The sequence below is a fragment of the Pistacia vera genome, unplaced genomic scaffold (genome assembly GCF_008641045.1).
Source record: "Pistacia vera cultivar Batoury unplaced genomic scaffold, PisVer_v2 Contig1231, whole genome shotgun sequence".
Taxonomy (NCBI): domain Eukaryota; kingdom Viridiplantae; phylum Streptophyta; class Magnoliopsida; order Sapindales; family Anacardiaceae; genus Pistacia; species Pistacia vera.
The window spans coordinates 27169-33814 of record NW_022195284.1 but is presented as its reverse complement, the minus strand read 5'-3'; the positions used below and the strand labels follow the sequence as shown (position 1 = coordinate 33814).

The 6646-nt window shown below is 38.2% G+C and overlaps 1 non-coding gene across 1 annotated transcript; it reads left to right on the top strand.

Moving 5' to 3' along the window:
• The first annotated feature begins 554 nt into the window (after positions 1-554).
• On the top strand, positions 555-659 carry LOC116117551. Its single transcript, XR_004125979.1, has one exon. It is a non-coding gene; the product is annotated as a small nucleolar RNA R71 (small nucleolar RNA).
• Positions 660-6646: the final 5987 nt, after the last annotated feature.

The window sequence follows — 6646 nt, the reverse complement described above, 5'->3', positions numbered from 1 at the left end:
CAAACATGTCTTCCAACTTTGTCACTCTTGGATCTCCCGTTGATTATTCACCCCTGGTTGTTTTTCGGCACTGTCCTTGGTTCCATTGTATTTTTCGTGTCTGATTGCCCCAAGCCATATTTGGATTTTTCTCTACCCCAGATTGTATGTTTGGAATACGGGTTGTTTGGTTGCCTCTGATTTCCTGCCAAGTAGTTCACTTGCTCCGTTATGAAGATGACGAAGCAAATGTGTTCCCCACTTGACGTCACTGCTCACATGGTTCCCTGCACAAAAATCACAAGTTAGTTGAGGTGCTTGAATAGAGTTTCCTGCTACTCCCAACTGCTTCTAAAGTGCTGTGAGTTGGGCTGAGAGTGTTGTGAAAGCATCAACTTCATGAAGACCCGCGATTTTCTGGTATTCTCTCTCATTTGGTCTTTGATAGTTGTTGCTTGCCAAAACCTCTAGCAACTCATAAGCCTCCTCTGGTGTCTTTTCTACAAAGTTCCTCTTGATGTTGCATCCACCATGGTTTGCATGTTACCCATGGTTTGGACTGAAGCCAAACTAGCAACCCATGGTGTGGACATTTCCTCATCAATTCCTTGTACCCTCCTCAAGCCTCATATAATGACTCAAATTCCTCTTGAAAATGATGTGATATCATTTCTCAGTTTTGCTTATTTTGCTGGAGGGAAGACTTAGTTAGGAACTTCTGTGCTAGATCATTCCAAGTTGTGATAGTCCTTGTGGTAGTGCCATTACCACCCCTTAGCTTTATCCCTAATGAGAATGGGATAACCTCACCTAATATCGTCATCTGACACTCCGTTCAACGTGAAGGTGTCACAAATTTCCAAGAAATTTGCAATAGCTGATTCGGATCTTCCTTCAATCTCCATTAAACCTTACCGACTGGATCATCTGAATGATTGTCAGCTTAATCTCAAAGTTTGTTGCTTGCACTGGAGCCTAGCAATACTCGACCCACTGCAATTAACCGTGGGAACTGAGAATTCCCTTAATGTCTTGTTCTTGGTTCTACCATTTCAACAACTTCTCTTCTATTTCCACACTATGTCCTCTTTTTCTCTTCTCTCTCTATTAAGTCGTCGGGCGGTTCTCTCATCATCTCAAGATCGATAGGAACCACTGGATGATGTCTCGCTCTTCGCATAAACTGCACAGAATTAATGAAGAAAGTGAGATCACAAACTAAGAAAATTTAAAACAAAAATTAAAACTTCAATCTAGCTAACTATAGAAAAACTCAATGTTACTTAAAACTCAATCCCCGCAATGGCGCCAAAACTTGATGCGTGTTTCCTACAACATGCAATATGTAGCAAGTATACTAATTGCACAAGTAATATAATGATGAGTGAGTATCGTCTCCCCAAGGATTGTGCTAAGCACTAAGTTTCTACTGTTCTCAGTTGAAGAAATCGAATTCTTTTTGGATTAAAGGGAGCAATTAAAACATGATTAAACAAATTTTACTAAATAAACTTAAACTATGGAAGCAAGATTTAATGGGATAAAATCAATTCAAACAAATGGGTAGGGTTTTGACTTCATTCGGACTCTATGGGTTAACTTTAAGAATTAAACTAAATTCAAATTCTCATGCATTGATTGTAAATCGAACTCTCTAAAGTGTCCAACATACCTTCTCAGGCTATGTTGTCCTACTCTTCCTTATTAACCTTCCGCACCCAACAAATGAAAGTTAATAAATCTAAGTTCATTAAGCACAAGAATCCTAGATTGATTATCATCGGTTCTTGAATCTATCTCTAGCTCCAATAATACAACGGTGATTACCCAAGACGCTTAACATAAATTATCTCCGATCTCATCATGTTCATCACATCAAACAATAATACAGAATATCACACATCAAAGCAACATCATATAAATTAATAATCATCCATTTTCTAACCCATTAGAATCCGAACTACATCAAACCCTAACCCAAATAGGTTAGTTCATGGCTAAATCAATAAAACAATTAGAAGAAATGAAAAACTCCAGGTTTAACATATGGATACAAAAGGAAAGGAAAGAATCCCCCATTTGATGAATCCACTGTTTCCTTGAATCTTCCACCTTGTTATCCAAAATCACTCAAAATCAATATGCAAATATGTGAAAACTCTCTCTATCACTCCACGAACGCCCTAGACAAATAGACTAAGTCCCTCTTTTATACCTCGCCCAAAATAATATAACTCAGCCTAAACATGAAAGTCTGCATTTTAGAAAAAGTGGAGTACGCAGACTTCACCGCGGCGAAGAAAGAATCTGAATCTGGTGCGTCACTGGCCCATTTCGCCGCGGTGAAGCGAAGAACAACCTTCACCGCGGTGAAGCTCCTGAAGAATTCTGAAATTCTAGAATTCCCCTCCGCATGCTTCTGAGTCCAAAAACTCCAAATCTACCTTTATTCGCTCAAAATTTCCATTTTTACCTAAAACACGAAATGTAAGAATTAAGTATCAATTCAGGCAAAAATAGACTAGAATTCTAAAATCCGGCCTAAAAGCTTAAATAAACTAGTATAATCCTCGGATTATCAAAATACATCTGCAAATTCCCGAACTATGGGTACATCACACACAGTAGGGCTTGGAGTCTTTGCCTTATTCACTACAGGAGTTTATATCCCGTACATCTTTTCTCAACATCTTTCTCGATTTGATGGCACTTATCATACCACTAGTACGTGACCCTTTCTAAAATTAAACTTATCCCCATTATCTAAATTAAATCTACCCTTTCTTGCAATAGTTTATCTCTGCTCCATACCTACCTAGGAAACCATGCCCAGGATAATATCAAAATCGGGTATATAAAATAATCAAGTAAACTTCTAACTGTTCCCATCAATAACTTGTTTCCCCCAAAAGAACCTTACTAGTTACTACACTTTTCCATTTGGCAACTCTATCTTAAGACTGGTTCCATTTTATTAGCTTTAATCCTAATCTTTCACAACTCTATAGGAATAAAGGAATGGGTAGCCCGGGTCAATTAAAGCATATAATGGATATAGTGGAAATATAACTGACCATTCACTACTGATGGGTTGGATTCTGCTTGGCTTTGGGAGACAGTGAATACTTTGGCATTAGCTCCTTCGATTATTTGATTTACCAGGGGACAAGGATTTCAACAATCTCTAGCCAAATGCCCTGGTTGTTCGCATTTAAAGCACACATTTTTTCCCATTAGACATTCCCCTTTATGTTGCTACCACATTTCTAACATAAGGGAGATTTTTTTTCTTCTCTATTGCATTTTACCCTTCCATTCTTCTATTTACCTGAGGCTAAAAGTTCTTCTTATTCTTAATATCTCTGGTATTGAAAAGGCTCATCACTACTCTTTTGTGACTCTGAAAGAGGATTATTTACTACAACCACCAGTTTGGTCTGCTGAACACTCTATTGACAATACACTTTTGCTCGCAATGCTCGAGTTAAAGCTTCACCATAAGTCTATGGAGGCTGAGCACCCCCATAACATCTCGGGCTATCTCAGGTGTAACCATTTACAAATCTTTCTATTCTTGCCAAAGGAGTATGTACGCCCCATTTGAGGTACGTAGTTATTGTTTCTTCTTTTTGCTCTTATTTGAGTTGTTTTCTTGGTAATATTGTTTGATTGACCTTTGATTGAGTGTTGTGTTGAATAATTGCCCGAATTGGTTGAAAATAGAGAAGTTCAGTGTGCCAAGCTTCGCCGGGGCAAGAAGAATCTTCGCCGCGGCGAAGAGGTGTTGAAGCCACGGGGAAGCTGCTGGACAGTTTCACCGCGGACAGAAGTTTCCTCCCCCGTGCGACAGCCGACCAAAATGTTTTTAAGTTTTATATTTTCTTCCCTAGGGGCAATTTGACCATTCTACCCCTAATTAGTAGAAAAGTGGGGAGTAAATTGAAAGGATTTTTCATGGAGAATATTTTTGCTATGGGGTTGGTTTGTAATGAATCAAAGGATATAGATAGATTCCAAAGAAGATAAGGGCAAAATGAAGGCTTGTGTATAATCTTAAAAGGAATTAAGACATTTCAAAACCCTTCATTCATCTCTCTAACGCCATTCCTCCTCCCTTGCTTCCTCTCAACTTCTCTTTCTTTTGATCAGGAGTTTCAAAGGGCTTTGGAGTGTTTTGGATAGAAACATCACCCTAAGGCATCCTAAGGTAAGGATTTACTTGGTTGTGAAGCGTTTGTGAGTTTTAGTATATATTGATATTAGGTTTTTGTTCTTTGGGTTAAGAGTAGAGAAAAAAAAGTCAAGCAACCAAGTGAAAGGAAGATTTAGTGAGTCCTCCCCACAGGTAAGTAAACCCCACCCAAGTTGAGATTTGAGATTTTCTTGATTAGTTTTTGATAGCAATGATGTAGTATGTGATATACATGTTATATGCCATGTTATTGAGGCTTAAATAGAGTTTCTAGTGCTTTGGGATTGTTATGCCTTTCAAATATAAGAAGTGAGTTGTGGGTTGGAAAGGTAGTTTGAGATGGAATTGAAGGGTATTGTGGAACCCTTTTGGAAGTGTTTTCTTTGGCAGGTTATGTGCTTTGTGAGGGTCTTCCTCCCATTTTGGATGGTTAGAGAAGATTTAGAATTTTGTTTATAGTAGAGTTTTATTATGCACTTGAGTTGTTTGATGAAATGCCTAATAGAGGTTTGAGTATGATTAGTGAACCTTAATTCTTGCAACATTGCATGTTGCATTTCATAAGTGCATTAGTGAGATGAACCATCCATAGCATTAATTGTGCATTGAGAGGACCTAAGAAAGGGTAGGAACTTTGTGTATGCCTTACTCTATGAGTAGAACTTGGTGTATGCAACTACTCTAAGGTTAAGAGAATGAGAAGTGCTAGAATAGAGTGAATGAGAAAGTATTAGAAATGGGTGATGCTTTGTGATCATCACCCGATGTTATGGGAATCGGGTTGATGCTTTGTGATCACCACCCAATAGCCTTAGAGATGGGTCATGCTTTGTGATCATCACCCATAAGTATAGAAACGGTGAATGCTTTGTGATCCCACCCGGTAGTCATTAGAGAAGGGGTTGATGCTTTGTATCATCATCCGACATTTATTAGAAGTGGGTTGATGCTTTGTGATCATCACCCACAGTGATAGAGACGGGTTAATGCTTGGTGATCGTTCCACAAAGTCATGAGGATGGGTAGGTCTAGGTGTCTCCCACCCGATAGTTACGAGAACCGAGTAGGTGCTTCGTGATCCCGACTCGGTAGTCACTAAGAACGGGTTGGTACTGTGTGAATTCCACCCGATAGTCATGGAGAGTGAGATGGTACTGTTGTAACGCCATCCTGCCGTACCTCCGGTAAGATGAGGCCATGACGTTTAGTAGAAACAGAAATAGAAAAAAATAGTATAAGGAAAGAATTAAGAGTAATACATACGGGATAGACAGATAAGGGTTTTACTTATGAGCATTATTTTGTGCTCACCCCGTTATTTTCCTTTGTGGATGCAGGATCTAGGTGATGATGCAGTCGGAGGGGCGTCGGCAAGCGAGGAGCAATAGCTACACTGTTTCCCCTGTTTTTTCTTTTAAAATGACTTTTTGTAAACAATACTCTTGTGTATAAAAGACATAGACTTAATGAAAAAAAGATTTTGGGCCCCATTTTCTATTGTTATTAGCATGCATGTATTAGCTTACAGCAGTTGTTACAGAGTACTAACCATAACAGGAGCAAATGAGAGTAGAATACTCCTTAACTGTCTTACTCCCTCGCTACAGATCACAAACTCTTGAGTCTTAACAAACAACATATCTGCTTTCCTGTACTTTGCATCAAACAACCTTTTAAAATCACCCCAAGTAAGAAGCGGTAATATTATGAGTCTGTTCCATTAAATCCCACCAATTCAAATAAGTGGTATATCGAATCGTTTCTTACTGTCATCGTAAATAATGCCATTGCCCTCTCTACTACTTGATCCATTCTTCAGCTGTTGATGGATCAGTAGTTCCACTAAGTTCATGGGGGTGTGCTTGCTTGGGAGCCCATAAGTAGGTTCCAACTATGCTTGAGAAGTTGTTGTAATACCCAAGATGCTAAAGGTATGTTTCCAACTCAAAAGAGTCCTTTAGATGTTAATTTTATGTTAAAAAGCATAAAATCTACAAAGAGAAAAATAGTCAATTCATTTGGAACTGTAGAATCAATTATCCATAAAAGGGTATTAGGGCAAAATAGTCATTTTGCCTATGGATAAGCATTGCAAAATTCAAGGATGAGTAGGCTTAATTGCATTTATGGCAATAATTAAGTAATATTATGTTTAGTGCCAAATGACCAAATGCTCTTATATGAAGAATTAAGGACATATGATTTATACAATTAAAATAATTGGGCCAATAGCATAATTTTGGAAAATTAATGAAATTTTCCTATAAATGGAGGAAATTCGTTCAAGCCAAGAGAGATATCATTTCTTCAACCTTTCTTCCATTTTCTCTCAAATCTTCCATGGAACAAGCTTTCTCTCTCTAAGTTTTAAAGGAGTTTTGCATAATTTTTCAAGGAGAACAGATAGGATCCTTGGATCTTCAAATTGAAGGTTTTAAGGTAAGGATAAAACCCCTAGTTTTGATGTGATTTGAG